We start from the raw sequence: 20,800 nt of genomic DNA on the forward strand, positions 1-20,800 counted from the left end.
TGTGTGTGTGTGTGAGAGAGAGAGAGAGAGAGAGAGAGAGAGAGAGCAGGATATATCTGATAAGGGGAAGAAATGCAACTTGGGAAGGCGAGGGGTGTGGATGGGGGTGTAGAGTCCACGCTCGGTTTGGTCTGAACAGACAGAACAGATGTCTGTCGCCATGGCTGTGTTTGCAGTATTGACGGCTGGGTGACCATGGAGAGGAAGGCAATGAGAGACACAGAGGAGGAGAGAGAGAGGGAAAGTCGGAGAGAGAGGTTGTGGTGACAGTGCCACACATATTAAATGAAACTTAGTGATAGACAACACTATCTGTGCTCTGCAGCAGCAATGTTTCAAGTAAAAAATGTATTAGTCGTATGTATGGGATATGCATGGTGAACTTCATCCGATGAAATGCTTTCTTGCAGGTTCCTTCTCGACAATGCAACAACAATAAGAAATAAGAAAATGTAAGAATATGGCTTGTAGATAGAAACAGTCTCTGAGTCTGTTGGTATCCGACCTCATGCTCCATTTCCGTCTGCCCGACGGTAAGGGAGAGAACAGCTCGTGGCTGTGGTGTGTGGGGTGCTTGATGATGCTGCATGTCATCTTCATGCACCGGTTTGAGTTGATGTCCTGGATGGGTGGGTGCACAATCCCAGTGATGTACTGGGCTGTCTTCAGGGCCTTGCGGTCGTGGACAGAGCAATTCCCGTACCAGGCAATCAGTCAGGGTGCTCTCGGTGGTGCAGAGGTAGTATTTGGAGAGGACTCGGGGCGGAATACTGAATTTCTTCAGCCGCCTTAGGAAGTAGAGAAGCTGCTTCGCCCTATTGACAACAGAGGTGGTGTTGTCGGTCCATGACATGATGTATTCAAACCTTTTGGAGGAATTCAAGAAGCAACTTCCTGAGATCTTCAACTTTCTCCATCATTCTACACCTCAAGCTGCTCCTGGATCCTCCCCACTCTGGCCCGGCCCTCTCCTCGTGGCACTGGAAGCTGTTATGGATGCGTGTGGCGAGCGCTGTGGCGGTGTGGCATCATGGCGTCCGTCTGGCTCCTGCTCTAATAGGCCCTAAACTCTCGTCATCCTGACAGCTAATCAATGGCTGACTTTGCAGGGTGCCTAAGGAGTGCCAGTGCAGACAGGGAGATGCTGCTACGGAGTGCCAGGGCAGACAGGGAGACGGGTGGCTGTGGGTAGCGAGGGGAGGAGGGAAAACGGGGTGAGGGGTATAGGCCAGGGGCATTGGAAGATATGGGTGATGGGAGCGAATAGCAAGTTGGCAGTGGCATCTCCAAACTGGCATATCTCTCCCAGATACCGATGTGATGTGTGCATATGAGTGCAATATATGCTCTATTCTGACTTCTGTGGTCTTTATGTTTAACTTTTGTGCCACTCTCCAATTGACAACAATGGCCGCGTTTACACAGGCAGCCCAATTGTGATATTTTTTCCCGCTAAGTGGTCTTTTGACCAATCACATCAGATATTTTTCAGAGCTGATCTGATTGGTCAAATGAGAAATTCCTTTTAAAAAAGGTCTGAATGGGGCTGCCTGTGTAAACGCAGCCAATGTATGATTTATATAAAAGTCTGAATTGGACACAGCTTTCTCAAGTCTGAATCATATGCAGACAATATTTGGCAGCGTTTACACAGGCAGCCCAATTCAGATTTTTTCCCCCCTCACTAATAGATTTTTTTCTCAAGTCAGATCAGCTCTTCTACCAACAATTAGGCAAAATATTAGAATTGGTTTGCATGTATAAACGGAGTCTTATGGTGTGTTCAAGACAACTCAGTACTTCCATAATCAAATCAAAATCAAATCAAATTGTATTCGCCAAATGCTTCGTAAACAACTGGTGTAGACTAACAGTGAAATGCTTACTTTCTCCCTTCCCAACAATGCAGAGAGAAAGAAAATAATAGAAAAGTAAAACACGTAAAAATAAAAGCCATTTTAGTTAAACAATGAGTAACGATAACTTGGCTACATACACGGGGTACCGAGTCCATGGCCACCCAAGTCGGTCTATGACTAGGGTGGCTGGAGTCTTTGACAATTTTTAGGGCCTTCCTCTGACACCGCCTGGTATAGAGGTCCTGGATGGCAGGAAGCTTGGCCCCAGTGATGTATTGGGCCGTTCGCACTACCCTCTGTAGTGCCTTGCGGTCGGAGGCCGAGCAGTTGCCATACCAGGCAGTGATGCAACCAGCCAGGATGCTCTCGATGGTGCAGCTGTAGAACCTTTTGAGGATCTGAGGACCATTGTCAAATCTTTTCAGTCTCCTGAGGGGGAATAGGTTTTGTCGTGCCCGCTTCACGGCTGTCATGGTGAAGCTCTCAACCTTCTCCACTGCAGCTCCGTCGATGAGAATGGGGGCGTGCTCGGTCCTCTTTTTCCTGTAGTCCACAATCATCTCCGTTGTCTTGATCACGTTGAGGGAGAGGTTGTTGTCCTGGCACCACACGGCCAGGTCTCTGACCTCCTCCCTATAGGCTGTCTCATTGTTCGGTGATCAGGCCTACCACTGTTGTGTCATCGGCAAATTTAATGATGGTGTTGGAGTCGTGCCTGGCCGTGCAGTCATGAGTGAACAGGGAGTACAGGAGGGGGCTGAACACGCACCGCTGAAGGGCCCCGGTGTTGAGGATCAGCGTGGCGGATGTGTTGTTACCTACCCTTAACACCTGGGGGGCGGCCCATCAGGAAGTCCAGGATCAAGTTGCAGAGGGAGGTGTTTAGTCCCAGGGTCCTTAGCTTATTGATGAGCTTTGAGGGCACTATGGTGTGGAACGCTGAGCTGTAGTCAATGAATAGCATTCTCACATAGGTGTTCCTTTTGTCCAGGTGGGAAAGGGCAGTGTGGAGTGAAATAGAGAATGCATCATCTGTGGATCTGTTGGGGCGGTATGCAAATTGGAGTGGGTCTAGGATTTCTGGGATGATGGTGTTGTGAGCCATGACCAGCCTTTCAAGGGTCTTCATGGCTACAGACGTGAGTGCTACGGGTCGGTAGTCATTTAGGAAGGTTACCTTAGTGTTTTTGGGCACAGGCACTATGGTGGTCTGCTTAAAACATGTTGGTATTACAGACTCGGACAGGGAAAGGTTGAAAGTGTATGCATCTCTGTGTGTGGTCCAGAGTGGTCCAGAGTTCTTTTCCCTCTGGTTGGAAATTTAACATGCTGATAGAAATTTGGTAAAACTGATTTAAGTTTCCCTACATTAAAGTCCCCGGCTACTTGGAGCACTGCCTCTGGGTGAGCGTTTTCTTGTTTGCTTATGGCTGAATACAGCTCATTCAATGCTATCTTAGTGCCAGCCTCTGTCTGTGGTGGTATGTAAACAGCTACAAAGAATACAGATGAAAACTCTCTCGGTAGGCAGTGGGGTCTACAGCTTATGATGAGAAACTGTCCCTCAGGTGAGCAATAGCTCGAGACTTCCTTAGATATCGTGCACCAGCTGTTGTTTACGAAACTACTTAGAACACTGCCCCTTGTCTTACCAGACGCCGCTGTTCTATCCTGCCGGTACATCGTATAACCAGCCAGCTGTTTGTTGATATTGTCGTATTTCAGCCACGACTCCGTGAAGCAAAAGATGTTACAGTTTTTAATGTCTCGTTGGTATGTTTAATCTTCCCAGTAACTCGCCCCTTAACTTGTCCCCAGTGATGTACTGGGCTGTCCGCACTACTCTCTGTTGCGCCGTGCGGTTGGATGCCAAGCAGTTGCCATACCAAGCGGTGATGCAGCCAGTCAAGATGGTCTCAATGGTGCAGCTGTGGAACCTTTTGAGGATCTATGCCCATGCCAAATCTTTTCAGCCTCCTGGGGGGGGGGGGGGGGGAGAGGCATTGTCATGCCCTCTTCACAACTGTGTGGGTGTGTCTGGACCATGATAGATCCTTAGTGATGTGGACACCGAGGAATTTGAAGCCCTCGACCCACTCCACTACAGCCCCATTTACGTGAATGGGGGCGTGCTCGGCCCTCCGTTCTCTGTAGTCCGTGATCAGCTTGTTTGTCTTGCTGACGTTGAGGGAGAGGTTGTTTTGGCACCCCATTTCCAGGTCTCTGACCTCCTCCCTATAGGTTGTCTCATCATAGGTGATCAGGCCTATCACCGTTGTTGGCAAACTTAATGATGGTGTTGGAGTCGTGTGCAGTCACACAGCCTGAGCGTGGAGGATGTGTTGTTGTCTATCCTCACCACCTGGGGATGGCTCATCAGGAAGTACAGGATCTAGTTGCAGATGGAGGTATTCAGTCCCAGGGTCCTCAGCTTAGTGATGAGCTTGGAGGGCACTATGGTGTTGAACGCTGAGCTGTAGTCAATGAACAGCGTAGGTGTTCCTCTTGTCCAGGTGGGAAAGGGCAGTGTGGAGTGCCTCAAAGCGAGCATAGAAGGTATGTAGCTCGTGTCACTGGGCAGCTCTCGGCTGTGTTTCCTTTTGTAATCCGTGATAGTTTGCAAGCCCTGCCTCATCTGATGAGCCGGTGTGCTAGGATTCGATCTTCGTCCTGTATTGACACTTTGCCTGTTTGATGGTTCGTCAGAGGGCGTAGCAGGATTTCTCATCTCTCTCCACACACGGTCTTATTTATACACCAGCAGAAACCAGAAGCAGACTTGATGGAATAACGTCTGACATGTTTTAATGCTGTGAGATGAAGGCCTAACAGATTATACTGGTGGGGCTTTAATGGGGCCGGTGGAGAGGAATAGAGCGCTAACGCTATAGAGCTAATACCAGTAGATGGATGGAACTAATGCTAACGCTACGCGGTCAGTGCAGTGACAGGACTCGCTTTCCTCCTCCCTCCTATGTATTCGCCTCTGAAACCCAGGATCGCATTTGTAATCTCATTTTAAATACACAAATCCTGAGCCGCAATCCAATCAAACCTATAATACCCCCGCTAGGTCCGCGGACCGCCCAGCAACACAGATGCCGAGAGAGCTGCCCCGCCTCTCGCCTGTCACACACACTCTAAAGTAAACACAAATACACACACACTTTTACAAGCAAATACGTAGCAATACCTAAGTCAGTGGATGGTTCATAATCATGGCTGGAATAGAGCGAATGGAATTGCATCAAACCATGTGTTTGAAGTATTTGATACCATTCCACTAATTCCGCTCCAGCCATTACCACGAGCACATCCTCCCCAATTAAGGTGCCACCAACCTCCTGTGACGTAAGTGCTCTCACAAATACACACACACACATGTACATGAATACATGCGCACACACACACATACACACACAAATGCACAAACACGCACACTCTGCCCTCTCTGATACCCAGCTGTGGTGTTTAATGCTGTCTCTGAGGGATTTAATCCAGATTACAAGGTGTAAAGTCAAAGTTTTTCTCAGAGCGCTGCCTGCCGCTCGCACCACAGGAGGTTGGTAGCACCTTAATTGGGAAGAACGGGATCGTGTTAATGACTGGACTGGAATAGGTGGAATGGTATCAAATACACTGCTCAAAAAAATAAAGGGAACACTTAAACAACACAATGTAACTCCAAGTCAATCACACTTCTATGAAATCAAACTGTCCACTTAGGAAGCAACAATGATTGACAATAAATTTCACATGCTGTTGTGCAAATGGAATAGACAAAAGGTGGAAATTATAGGCAATTAGCAAGACACCCCCAATTAAGGAGTGCTTCTGCAGGTGGTGACCACAGACCACTTCTCAGTTCCTATGCTTCCTGACTGATGTTTTGGTCACTTTTGAATGCTGGCGGTGCTTTCACTCTAGTGGTAGCATGAGACGGAGTCTACAACCCACACAAGTGGCTCAGGTAGTGCAGCTCATCCAGGATGGCACATCAATGCGAGCTGTGGCAAGAAGGTTTGCTGTGTCTGTCAGCGTAGTGTCCAGAGCATGGAGGCGCTACCAGGAGACAGGCCAGTACATCAGGAGACGTGGAGGAGGCCGTAGGAGGGCAACAACCCAGCAGCAGGACCGCTACCTCCGCCTTTGTGCAAAGAGGAGCACTGCCAGAGCCCTGCAAAATGACCTCCAGCAGGCCACAAATGTGCATGTGTCTGCTCAAACGGTCAGAAACAGACTCCATGAGGGTGGTATGAGGGCCCGACGTCCACAGGTGGGGGTTGTGCTTACAGCCCAACACCGTGCAGGACGTTTGGCATTTGCCAGAGAACACCAAGATTGGCAAATTCGCCACTGGCACCCTGTGCTCTTCACAGATGAAAGCAGGTTCACACGCACATGTGACAGACGTGACAGAGTCTGGAGACGCCGTGGAGAACGTTCTGCTGCCTGCAACATCCTCCAGCATGACCGGTTTGGCGGTGGGTCAGTCATGGTGTGGGGTGGCATTTCTTTGGGGGGCCGCACAGCCCTCCATCTGCTCGCCAGAGGTAGCCTGACTGCCATTAGGTACCGAGATGAGATCCTCAGACCCCTTGTGAGACCATATGCTGGTGCGGTTGGCCCTGGGTTCCTCCTTATGCAAGACAATGCTAGACCTCATGTGGCTGGAGTGTGTCAGCAGTTCCTGCAAGAGGAAGGCATTGATGCTATGGACTGGCCCGCCCGTTCCCCAGACCTGAATCCAATTGAGCACATCTGGGACATATTGTGTCGCTCCATCCACCAACGCCACATTGCACCACAGACTGTCCAGGAGTTGGCGGATGCTTTAGTCCAGGTCTGGGAGGAGATGCCTCAGGAGACCATCCGCCACCTCATCAGGAGCATGCCCAGGCGTTGTAGGGAGGTCATACAGGCACGTGGAGGCCACACACACTACTGAGCCTCATTTTGACTTGTTCTAAGGACATTACATCAAAGTTGGATCAGCCTGTAGTGTGGTTTTCCACTTTAATTTTGAGTGTGACTCCAAATCCAGACCTCCATGGGTTCATAAATTTGATTTCCATTGATAATTTTTGTGTGATTTTGTTGTCAGCACATTCAACTATGTAAAGAAAAAAGTATTTAATAAGAATATTTCATTCATTCAGATCTAGGATGTGTTATTTTAGTGTTCCCTTTATTTTTTTGAGCAGTGTACATCAAAGACATGGTTTCCAGGTGTTTGATGCCATTCCATTGTTCCGTTCCAGCTATTATTATGAGCCAATCTCCCCTCAGCGGCCTCCTGTGGCACACACACACACAGATTATCTTCGAGGGCAGGGCAAAGGCCAGCCAGGGTGGCGTATGCGTCCCGCGACCTGATTCAATACGGCCCGCGGAATCATGCTCAGATCACATAATTTGCGATAGTAAAATTCTGAAAAACGTATTTGTTATTCAAATTAAAAGTCCAATGTAGGGTGGACATCAAAATATTTCTTTATTGAGGTATCAGGGAAAGCTGTGTGCAAAGAGAACATCGCTGTCTTGAAAGACTACCTCTTGCCCCGACACTTCCAGACAAAGCATGCAGAGAAATATAGGAATATATCTTCCGTTGCAGAGGGCAAGTTCATCGAAAGAGTTGCTTTCTCAGTTGCAAAAGCAGCAAGGACTTTTCACAAAACTGCATTCAGCAAACGATGAAATTGCGAGAGCTAGCTATGTACTGTCCCACAAAATTGCTAAACATAGCAAGCCCTTCACTGAGGGCGAATTCATTAAATAATGTTTAATTGACTCTGCAGCAATACATTTCCCCGACAAGAAAGAGCTGTTTGAAAATGTTTTCCTGTCAAGACGAACAGTGACACGGCGTGTTGAGGACATCGCAGAGAATATGGAACAACTGTTGAAAGACAAGGTAAAGGATTTCACATATTTCTGCTTGGCACTGGATGAGAGCAGTGATGCACGTGACATGGCGCAGTTGTTGATATTCTTACGAGGCATAACCCCAGACTTTGAAATTACAGAGGAGCTTGCTTCAGTGCAGTCAATGAAGAGCACAACCACAGGGAAATATTTATTGGAGGAGGTTAATAAGTGTGTGGCAAAGCTGGGACTGAGTTTTGAAAAGTTATCCAGTGTGACCACTGATGGGTGCCCAAACTTGACAGGCCTTTTGAAAAGGATACAAGATCGACTAGCTGAGCTGAACCTAGATCAGAAAATTATTTTCCTGCATTGCATTGTTCATCAGGAGGTGCTCTGTAAATGTGTTCTGAAAATGAGCCATGTTGTGGATACAGTCACTAAAGTGGTAAACTTCATAAGAGCAAAATATTTAAACCACAGGCAGTTGTCTCACTCCCCTACCACACAAACTATATATTAAATTGGCCAATTTTTTTATATATATATTTGTAATAATGACAATTACAACAATACTGAATGAACACTTTTAATTTAACTTAATATAATACATAAATAAAAACCAATTTAGTCTCAAATAAATAATGACCATTTTTCAATTTGGATTAAATAATGCTAAAACAAAGTGTTGGAGAAGAAAGTAAAAGTGCAATATGTGCCATGTAAGAAAGTTAACGTTTTAGTTTCTCGCTCAGAACATGAGAACACATGAAAGCTGGTGGTTCCTTTCAACATGAGTCTTCAATATTACCAGTTAAGAAGTTTTAGGTTGTAGTTATTATAGGACTATTTATCTCTATACCACTTGTATTTCTTATACCTTTGACTATTGGATGTTCTTATAGGCACTATAGTATTGCCAGCCTAATCTCGGGAGTTGATAGGCTTCAAGTCATAAACGGAGATGTGCCTCAAGCATTGCTAAGAGCTGCTGGCAAACGCAGGAAAGTGCTGTTTGAATGAATGCTTATGAGCCTGCTGCTGCCTGCCACCGCTCAGTCAGACTGCTCTATCAAAAATCATAGACTTAATTATAATATAATAAACACACAGAAATACGAGCCTTAGTTCATTAATATGGTCAAATCTGGAAACTATCATTTCGAAAACAAAACGTTTATTCTTTCAGTGAAATACGGAACCGTTACGTATTTTATCAAACAGGGGGCATCCATAAGTCTAAATATTGCTGTTACATTGCACAACCTTCAATTATGTAAAATTATGGCAAATTAATTATGGTCTTTATTAGGAAGAAATGGTCTTCACACAGTTCGCAACGAGCCAGGCAGCCCAAACTCCTGCATATACCCTGACTCTGCTTGCACAGAACGCAAGAGAAGTGACATAATTTCCCTAGTTAATATTGCCTGCTAACATGAATTTCTTTTAACTTCTAGGCTAGGCCCCTTTAAAAAAGAATTCTGCCTGAATGACGTGCTCAAAGTAAACTGCCTGTTGCTCAGGCCCTGAAGCCATGATATGCATGTAATTGGTACCATTAGGAAGATAACACTTTGAAGTTTGTAGAAACGTTACAATAATGTAGGAGAATATAACACAATAGATATGGTAGGAGAAAATTCAAAGAAAAAACAACCTGATTTTTTTTTGAGAGAGACTATCCTCTTACAATGGCAAGTATAAGGGCATACTGAAAATTAGCTCTCTTGATGCAATTCCTACGACTTCCACAGGGTGTCAGCAGTCTGTGTTCAAGGTTTCACGCTTGTAACTTCAACAACGAATAAGAAATAACAGTTTTAGTAGAAGGACACAGTCTTGGAAATTCATGTTTGCGCGCGCCATGAAGACAGGACGCACCTGCTAAAATCGGTTTCCTATTGAACATACTTATTTCCGTAAGAAATATTATAGGTTGATTACATTTTAGGGTATCTGAGGAGTAAATAGAAACGTATTTTCGGGTTCCTCTCTCTGCATGTTGAACGAGTGGATTACTCAAATCGATGGTGCCAACTAAACAGACTTTTTGGGATATAAAGAATCATTTTTTCTAACAAAACGACACTACATGTTATAGCTGGGACCCTTTCTATGACAAATAAGAGGAAGATTTTCAAAAAGTAAGTGAATATTTAATCGCTATTTGTGAATTTATGAAACCTGTGCCGTTGGAAAAATATTTTGATGTGGGGCGCCATCCTCAAACAATTGCATGGCATGTTTTCGCTGTAATAGCTACTGTAAATCGGACAGTACAGTTAGATTAACAAGAATTTAAACTTTCAACCAACATAAGACACTTATATGTACCTAAATGTTTAATATCCATCATTTTTATGATTATTTATTTGATTTGCATGCCCTCCAGTTTCACCAGAAGTTGTCCCCGCTAGCCAGCCGCCTAGCTGTAAATATGCAGGTTTTAAAAAATATACTTGTGCATTGATTTTAAGAAAGGAATTGATGTTTATAGTTAGGTACATTGGTGCAACGACAGTGCTTATTTCGCAAATGCGCTTGTTAAATCATCACCCGTTTGGCGAAGTAGGCTGTGATTCGATGATAAATTAACAGGCACCGCATTGATTATTTGCAATGCAGGACAAGCTAGTTAAACTAGTAATATCATCAACCATGTGTTGTTAAAACCTCTCTAGGATAGGTGGGACATTAGCGTCCCACCTGGCCAAAATCCAGTGAAAATGCAGAGCGCCAAATTCAAATAAATTACTATAAAAATTAAACTTTCATGAAATCACACATGCAATACACAAAATTAAAGCTACACTTGTTGTGAATCCAGCCAACGTGTCAGATTTCAAAAAGGCTTTACGGCAAAAGCAAACGATGCTATTATCTGAGGATAGCACCCCAGCAAACAAACACAGACAATCCTATTTCAACCCTCCAGGCGCGACACAAAACGCAGAAATAAATATATAATTCCTGCCTTACCTTTGACGAGCTTCTTCTGTTGGCACTCCAATATGTCCCATAAACATCACAAATTGTCCTTTTGTTCGATTAAATCCGTCGATATATATCCAAAATGTCCATTTATTTGGCGCGTTTGATTCAGAAAAACACTTGTTCCAACTCGTGACTGCAAAATTTCTCATAAGTTACCTGTAAGCTTTGTCCAAACATTTCAAAGTACTTTCCTAATCCAACTTTAGGTATTTTTTTACGTAAATAATCAATCAAATTGAAGACGGGATGATCTGTGTTCAATCCTGGAGGAAAACAATGTGGAGAGTGCTTTTCAGGTCACGCGCCTCTATCAAAGAGTACACTTCTCTCGAGCCTCGTTCTGAACAGTGCTACTTCATTTCTCAAAGGAAAAACCTCAACCAATTTCTAAAGACTGTTGACATCCAGTGGAAGCGACAGGAACTGCAAGAAAGTCCCTTAGAAATCTGGAAAGTGACCTCCAAAACAATTATTCTATGGTTTGTCCTCGGGGTTTCGCCTGCCAAATAAGTTCTGTTATACTCACAGACATCATTCAAACAGTTTTAGAAACTTCAGAGTGTTTTCTATCGAAATCTACTAGTAATATGCATATCTTAGCTTCTGGGCCTGAGTAGCAGGCAGCTTACTCTGGGCACGCTTTTCATCCGAACGTGAAAATACTGCCCCCTAGCCCGAAGAGATTTTAACATGTGATTATGTTAAGATTGATTGTTTTTTATGAGATAAGTTTAATGCTAGCTAGCAACTTACCTTGTCTCCTGCTGCACTCACGTAAAAGGTGGTCAGCCTGCAACGCAGTCTCCTCGTGGAGTGCAATGTAATCGGCCATAATCGGTGTCCAAAAATGCCGATTACAGATTGTTATGAAAAGATGTAATCTGCCCCAATTAATCGGCCATGCCGATTAATCGGTCGACCTCTAACACAAAACGTGAGATGGCTGAGTTTGGGGAAGATGTTTAAAAGGCTGTGGGACCTGAAGTCGGAGATTCCTTTAATTTGCAAAAATTCTCCCAGCTGCATGATAAAGAATGGTTGGCTGATTTTGCCTTCACCGTGGACATCATGGCCCTCATGAATGAACAGAATTCCAAACTACAAGGGAAGGGGAAGCCTTCAAGGGAAAATTACTCCTCCTAACCCGCCAAGTAGAAGCCAACAATCTCACCCACACTACTAGTCTGTTCCCTATCAGATGACCAGCGGGAGAAGTATACATCGCTGCTGCAAGCTTTCTCGTCGTTTTGAGGATTTCAAAGTGTTGGAAAATGACATGTTGTTGGTTTCCTCTCCTTTCACCGACCTGCAACTTGAGCTTATCGATCTTCAGTCTGATGCAGTGATTGGAGAACTATTCAAAACAATTTCACTGACGAGGTTCTATGCATCTCTCGATGAACAAAACTTTCCAAAGATTAGGAGTCATGCTCAGATATTTGTACTGTTTGGGTCAACCCTTGTATGTGAACAGACATTTTCAGTGATGAAATATAACAAGTCAAGGCACAGATCATCTCAGCTGTCAGCAATCCTGCGCATAGCGACTTCAGAAACTATACCTGACTTCACTGCTCTAGTCAATGCCCATCACAGACTTCACTCCTCACACTGATTGAGTAGTTTAAATGTAATGTTGAGCTCTCTCTCTTGTGGTTTTGTGCATACCTGTTAACAGGAGTTCTGTCCGTGGTGCTGAATGCACAGTGTACTGTACTTTTCCCTCTGTGTAGTTCATTGCATGTTTAATAATGAAAAACCTGCCAAAAGTAGAAAATGGATGTGGTTTATTTCTGTGCATGTTAAATAAGTAGCATATCTGGATGTGATTTACAGTAAATATATCTGTCACACAGTCATACACATGATGTATAATCCTGTAATATGATTCTGGCCCGCGATGGCAAACATATATTCTAATGTGGCCCTCCATGGAAAATAATTGCCCAGGCCTGCTCTAGGGGAAGCTGTGTGTCAATGACAGTCCAGCTGGAGGTCTAAACACACAACAAGGTATCACCGTTTTACTCCAAAATTTGACGTTTGTACATGTCTATGGGTGAAGTCAAGGTAAATGTTTTTTTTCCATCTTTGCATTGAGACACTGTTACCTAACTCAGCAAAAGTGAAACATAAAACACGAGTCGGGCTGGGGGGTTTCACATCTCATTAAGTTAAGGATAGGGTTAAAATAGGGTTACGATTAGGAATTAATTCTGAGCGGTTAAGTTAAGGGTTAAAGTTTGGGAAAGGCTTAAAACAGAAAAACTAAATCTGATTACCTACGCAACCCTCTGCGTCAGAGTGTGGCTTTTAAGCCCATCCACCATCCCCGTTCACAATGCCTTAGCAAGTCAGCAGCCTACATGAAGGTAATAGCGCTTACCGTTGCCCCTAGTGGCTGGTTTTGATTACATTTCTAGACGTTCTTGGGAACTAGAGCGATATCCCTGCAACACATGCTAGATTGACCCAGCTCTCACTATCAGACCGTTTCTCGCTCTCTCTCTCTCCCTCTCAAGCACTTTTAGATAGTTCCCTGGTTCTGTCATTTTTGCAGAAGCTTCAATTGTGGCCAATGCAATTACAAATACAAGGGGTGTGGGGGGAAGGTGTCATGAAATGTATCAAAGAAAAACTATGTTCCCAATATGTCATAGAAAAAAGAAAAGAAGAGACATGTAGAGTATTGTCTTAACTGAAATATGAACAAACACAAAGAGAGCCCAAGACCCGTATTCACAAGGAGTCTCTGAGTAGGAGTGCTGATCTAGGTGCTGGCCCCAATGTCTGTATTATTATTTGTTATTTATTTAACTAGGCAAGTCAGTTAAGAACAAATTCTTATTTACAATGACGGCCTACCGGGGAACAGTGGGTTAACTGCCTTGTTCAGGGGCAAAACGACAGATTTCTTACTTGTCAGTTCGGTTATTCGATCCAGCAACCAACGCTCTAACCACTGGGCTACCTGCCGCCCCATAATCTTATTCATTATGATCTAAAAGGTAAAACTGATCCTAGATCAGCACTCCTACCCTGACCTCTAGCCTCCCACCCTCCCATGATCATATCAGCCTTGTTAATCAAATAAAAGTCAAGAAAATCAAGAACCATAAGGGACCAGACAACACTGAACGTTCACAATCCCATTCATTCGCTATCACGCTGGTATGAGGATTGGGAAACGGGCGCAGAAATGCGTAAAAGTTTTTTTTATTGTACCCAAATTACGGCGTTCCGTGTAAAGGCACGGGGACGAAGACCAAACAAACACTATACAAAAACACAGGGTTGAAACCCAAACAAAAGAGCTACCTCGAATAATTAACACAATGATTAACACACAGGACGAGACCCGTAATCATCTGCGCAATCCACAGTGGCATGAAAGCCAAACATACCGCTCAGGAAGGAGACGCGTTCTGTATCCTAGAGATTAACGTACTTTGGTGCGAAAAGTGCAAATCAATCCCAGAACAACAGCAAAGGACCTTGTGAAGATGCTGGAGAAAACAGGTACAAAAGTATCTATATCCACAGTAAAACAAGTCTTATCTCAACATAACCTGAAAGGCCGCTCAGCAAGGAAGAAGCCACTGCTCTAAAAAAGCCAGACTACGGTTTGCAACTGCACATGGGGACAAAGATTGTACTTTTTGGAGAAATGTCCTCTGGTCTGATGAAACAAAAATAGAACTGTTGGGCAATAATGACCATTGTTATGTTTGGAGGAAAAAGGGGGAGGCTTGCAAGCCGAAGAACACCATCCCAACCGTGAAGCACGGGGGTGGCAGCATCATGTTGTGGGGGTGCTTTGCTGCAGGAGGGACAGGTGCACTTCACAAACTAGACGGCATCATGAGGAGGAAAATGATGTGGATATATTGAAGCAACATCTCAAAACATCAGTCAGGAAGTTAAAGCTTGTTCGCAAATGGGTCTTCCAAAGGAACAATGACACCAAGCATACTTCCAAAGTTGTGGCAAAATGGTTTAAGGAAAACAAAGTCAAGGTATTGGAGTGCCCATCACAAAGCCCTGACCTCAATCCTATAGAACAGGGGTGTCAAAGTCAAATGGACGGAGGGCCAAATAAAAAATTTAGCTACAAGCCGAGGGCCGGACTGTTCGAATGTTCATTGAAAAAATTTTAAATGACGCATATAGTCTAGTGAACCTAATTGAACCTACTGAAAACCTAACAAATATATTCCAATATGATCAGATAAATAAAGCAATATTTTCTTATGGCTCTGTCAGTAATCTTTAATTTTCAACAGACACAAAAGACAAATTTCCTTTATATAAAAATCCCCATAACATGAACATTAAATGAAAGAAACCGGTATTCAAGGCACCATCAGTAGCCTATATTTTCTATTTTAGCAAAAGTGGGCTAAATTTACTTCAAAGAAAAAAACAATAATAGCAATTTTCTATCATCCACTCAACTGAAATATTTTTAAAATATAATTGGATTGAAATACAATAAAATAAAGTGCAAAAATCTAGCCTTTTGTAGCCTTTGTTCCATGTCCATATTCTTGTTTTTGTCCGCGTGTTTCGTTTCATAATGTCGTCTCAGATTATACTCTTTCAGTACCGCCACACTTTCTCCACACAGAAGACACACAGGTTTTCCAGCTACCTCCGTGAACATATACTCCGACTCCCACCTTGTTTGAAACCCCCGGTTCTCAGTGTCCACCTTCCGTTTTGCCATTTTTGATGGGTATCTGAAAGTTAATTTTACTGTGATGCTGACGACTGCTGTGCCAATAAATATTGAAATGAAGCAGCCTACTGCTCGGTGCGTCACCGTTGCATTGTGGGAAATGTAGTATTGGTGCGTGTAAAAGATCTGCGGGCTGCCGGCTTGCTGCGGTCTGCGGGCCGGTTCTAATAATAAATCAAGATCATCCCAGGGGCCGTAAAAAACCTTCTCGCGGGCCGGATGTGGCCCGCGGGCCTTGACTCTGACATATGTGCTATAGAACATTTGTGGGCAGAACTGAAAAAGCGTGTACGAGCAAGGAGTCTTACAGACCTGACTCAGTTACACCAGCTCTGTCAGGAGGAATGGACCAAAATTTACCCAACTTATTGTGGGAAGCATGTGGAAGGCTACCCGAAACATTTGACCCAAGTTAAACAATTTAAAGGCAATGCTACCAAATACGAATTGAGTGTATGTAAACTTCTGACCCACTGGGAATGTGATGAAAGAAATAAAAGCTGAAATAAATCATTCTCTCTACTATTATTCTGACATTTCACATTCTTAAAATAAAGTGGTGATCCTAACTGACCTAAAACATCGACTTTTTCCCAGGATTAAATGCCAGGAATTGTGAAAAACTGAGTTTAAATGTATTTGGCTAAGGTGTATGTAAACTTTCGACTTCAACTGTACTTCTTAATCATGGCCTCTAAAATGGCCTCCCTGGCAGTCACCTCCTTCTCCCGCTTCCACATCTGGACCCTCCTGGGAGAGAGAGGGGGTGATGGCGTGGCTGTGGCCTCCGTCCGTGCTGACTACGGTGGGGGGGGGGGGATATGGATAAGGATAGCTTTCAGCATCAAACATACTAGCTACATGTAAAGGCCTGTAAAAGGTATTATGCCAATTGCAGTAAATTTCTCTTGAATACTTGTACCTTTCTAACATTTATATCTTCAAACTTACATGAATGTTCCAGTGAAGCATATACATGTTCCCTATATTATTTCTTATGGTTCTCCGACTTATTTTTCACCTATGCAGGTGACAGCTGCCCTCCAGCTCACACTCCTTCACGTAGATCCTGAAAAGACATAAGATGAAGTACAACGTTGACCAAAACATTAGTGAAGTGGAGTTGTGTGAACGTTCTGCAGATAGCTAGACTGCCACATACTTTATCAAATTAGAGTACCAAGGTGAAACAGTAATGAGTGCAGCTTACATTGTTTTCACCATAACAGGTTATGAGAACTAGAAGAAAAGAAAAGTGTTGGGACCAGCACCACTGTGGAAAATAGGAATGTAACTGTATACTACCGCATTACTGACGTTAGCTATAGCTAGTGGCAGTGCATAGTGCAGCGGCAAGAGAGCTAACCATGGTCAAACGACTTACTCAAAACCTGTTTGCGGCATTTCTCCTGCCGCGTTTTCCACTGAATTAAATGAACACAAGCCCTGATATTTACAACAAGTAGCTAGTTAACTAGGCTAATGTTAAATATGAAGTTGTCGCTCAACAGCAAGCAAGTAGCTAACCCTGTAGCTAAGGTTACTGTTCAAGCAGCTGTAACTTCTAGTCCTACTAAAGCACGTAGCTAGCTAAAGGCATGGCAGGCAGCAGGCTGCAGATCTGTTTTCAAGAATGTAACGTTACGATGAAATAGTCGTAATCATTTTACGGAGAACAAAAGCTACGTACATTTGAACACCACTGCAGAAGCTTCGCTATTCGCCATCTTCCAAGTTTGTTTGTTGTTTACTTGGAGAGATCTAGCTATCAAAACTCGCAACTACCTTCTTCCAATGCATTGTGGCTCTGAAATTCCCCAAAAAGTGTGCAGAGAATTCTACTAGATGAAAAACCAAAATAAGTATAACATCCTGGCATTTAAAGCATAGTACATTTTCTAAAATTAAAATACTATAAAACATTCTATTTCGCTTAGTGAGAATACATCATGCGTGATTGTGTTGTTTTACGCTATTCGTTGATTTTGGTAATGCATTTGCATATCTAATAGATCAGCTGTTGTCAAATCCGAAATGAGTATGACATCCTAGCATTCAATTTGTCGCATACTATATAAAAAAATTATTCACATACTCAAGCAGCCTACTATTTAAGACACAATTATGAATATTCAGACACGGCCACAAATATTCCACCCAAAAATACATCAAATTCCCTTTTGCTTAACCCGGAAGCCAGACCAATGTATTGGACGAAATACCGTGCAACTGTGCCTGCCACAGGAGCCACTAGAGCGTGATGGGACAAGGACATCCCGGCCGGCCAAAACCTCTCCTAACCCAGACGATACTGTGCCAATTGTGCGCCGCCTCCCAGATCTCCCGGTCGTGGCCAACTGCGACACAGCTTGGGATCAAACCCAGGTCTGTGGAGAAACCTTAACCACTGCAATTCACTGCCTTAGACCGCTGCGCCACTCGGGAGGCCCAGAGCTCAGTGACTTTCAATTTGGCACTGGCATAGGATGCCACCTTTCCAACCAGTCAGTTCGTCATAATTTCTGCCCTGCTAGAGCTGCCCTGGTTAACTGTAAGTGCTTTTATTGTGAAGTGGAAATGCCTAGGAGCAACAATGGCTCAGCCGCGAAGTGATACCGTAGGCCACACAAGCTCACAGAACAGGACTGCTGAAGTGCTTAGCACATAAACATTGTCCTCGGTTGCAACACTCACTACACAGTTCCAAACTGCCTGAAATGGGTTTCATTGGCCCGATCAGCCAACAAGCACACAAGCCGAAGATCACCATGCGCAATGCCAAGTGTCGGCTGGAGTGGTGTAAAGCTTGCTGCCATTGGACTCTGGAGCAGTTGAAACGCGTTCTCTGGATTGATGAATCACGCTTCACCATCTGGCAGGCCGATGGACAAATCTGGGTTTGGGGGATGCCAGGAAAACACTACCTGCCGAATGCATAGTGTCAACTTTAAAGTTTGGTGGAGGAGGAATAATGGTCTGGGGCTGTGTTTCATGGTTCGGGCTAGGCCACTTAGTTCCAGTGAAGGGAAATCTTAATGATACAGTGTACAATGATATTTTGTGGGGGAGTTTGGGGGAGGCCATTTCCTGTTTCAGCATGACAATGCACCTGTGCACAAAGCAAGGTCCATACAGAAATTGTTTGTAGAGATCGGTGTGGAAGAACTTGACTGGCCTGCACAGAGCCCTGACCTCAACCCCATTGAACACCTTTGGGATGAATTGGAATGCTGACTTCGAGCCAGGCCTAATCGCCCAACATCAGTGCCCGACCTCACTAATGCTCTTGTGCCTGAATGGAAGCAAGTCCGCGCAACGATGTTCCAACGCGGAGGGTTTCCTTAATGAGCTTTGATTTCCTTTTTCTTTTCATCATACCAATGCATCATACAATTATGTAATTGTACTATTTAATTGGAATCAGCTGGTGGAAACAAGAAAGAAAAGTTTGGCTCGCTAAATCCTGCTAGTGTGAGAGTATAACAACACGTAGAGCAGTGGCCACCAACCGGTCAATCGACTGGTCGGCCTTCAAGGCATTCCTAGTCAATCACCAAACATTTCTGTAGAAAAGCCAACAATAAAGGTTTGCGCTCCCTTTCATTTTTTCTTCATGTTGTGTTGTTGGCGGTAGGCTGGGAGGTCTGTGGCTACATGAGACTTCATAACTTTTAAAACCATGACCAGAGAGAGACTGTCAAAGAATACAGCAAAGAGCTGCTGTTTTTAAGAGTGATTTCATCTTTACGTTTTCATTCAGCACTGTCAAAGCTGTTTATATTCAACACTATCACAAAACATAAAACGCGCTTCTCCCTACTTCCACTCGCACTGCAGCTGCAGCTGCAATGTGTATTGATAGCCCTGTGTTTTTATTATGAGTAGTAGCTCGTTGTGTCCATTTTAATAGGGAGGAATATTTCACTTTCTCTGGTCATAGGAACAATTTGAATTTGTGCACGAGGCAGATGCTGATGCGGTGCGACTTGAGTTTCGCCATCAGGTGGAAGACGATGTCCCCTCTCTGGTCAGTCTCACTGGAGGAAGGGAAGGAGAGAGCACAGACCGTGAGAGGCAGACCCTCTGCGGAAATCTCAGACTTACTACTTCAGTGCGTTCAAGACAACTGGGAATTCCGAGTCGGAAACTCTGGCATCTTTCTAGAACTCCGTTTTTCCGACCTGAAGATCACTGACGTCATCATTTTAACTCGTTTTTTCCCCGAGTTCCCAGTTGTCTTGATAGCACCGTGACCATCAGTCCAGTAAAACAAAAAAGTTAATTATTTGGTAAGTATTTAAATTTATGCTCAGCCGTGCCACGCAAGTGCTACACCAACCGATGTATTTCGTTATCAAAGCTCGAGTGTTGAAATATAATATGGTCTGAGAATAACTGTTTTTACAGAACTGTTTTTATTAGGTTGTTACATTTTTGAAGTCATGTATAAAATAAAATAAATCTGAGCGGTAGATAATGCTGTGATAATGTATTAGTCCTACTGCACAAACCTCATTCCTACAGAACAGTTTTTATTAGGTTAATGTAAAAAAAAAAAAAAAAAGTCAAGTTAAAAAATTATTCTCAGCGGTAGATCTCAAATTGCTTTTTGACTGCGAAAGTGACCACTTACGTGGAGGAATGTATGTTTGTTTGTGTGTGTAAGTGTACACAGGTATTGGGGTTTGTCTGTACGCAGTGTGTGTGTGTGTGTGTGTGTGTGTGTGTGTGTGTGTGTGTGTGTGTATATCGGGTCCCCATTCTGAAGGGGGGTGGAGGTGTAACATCATGTCACATTGGGGAGGCAGCCTTCAGGTGTGACAGAGCACTTCTCAGGTTATTATCCGCTGTCATTGTTTAATTCCTGCTCATTAAACGCACCAGACAATGATGAAGCACCTCAATCCCCAGCAAGCTTCTTTGTCTTTTTCCCTCTTCTCACTATCTCTTTTTCGTTCTTTTTGTGCCTTTGTATCACGCTCAAGGTCGATTTGACAAAGTCCTCAGTCCCACTTACAGCTATTTTCAGTCACATTGGCACATTTTCAGATGTACAGCGCCCTTCGGAAAGTATTCAGTTCCCTTGACTTTTTCCACATTTTGTTACGTTACAGCCTTATTCTAAAATTGTTTAAAAATATAAAAATATGCCAGTTTAATTTGAGGATAAAAATGTTGACAGCTGCGCCATACCGGTTGCAAAATAAATGGGATTTTCGATGTACCGATTCCATGGCACATGGTTAATGAACTGGTACAAAAAACTACATTTGCTTTAACACTTAGAGTTTTTCTATTTAAATTATTATATAACATTCTTGCCACCAACAGAATGCTA

This window comes from Salvelinus namaycush, chromosome 28 (assembly GCF_016432855.1).
Source record: "Salvelinus namaycush isolate Seneca chromosome 28, SaNama_1.0, whole genome shotgun sequence".
In the NCBI taxonomy this organism is placed as follows: domain Eukaryota; kingdom Metazoa; phylum Chordata; class Actinopteri; order Salmoniformes; family Salmonidae; genus Salvelinus; species Salvelinus namaycush.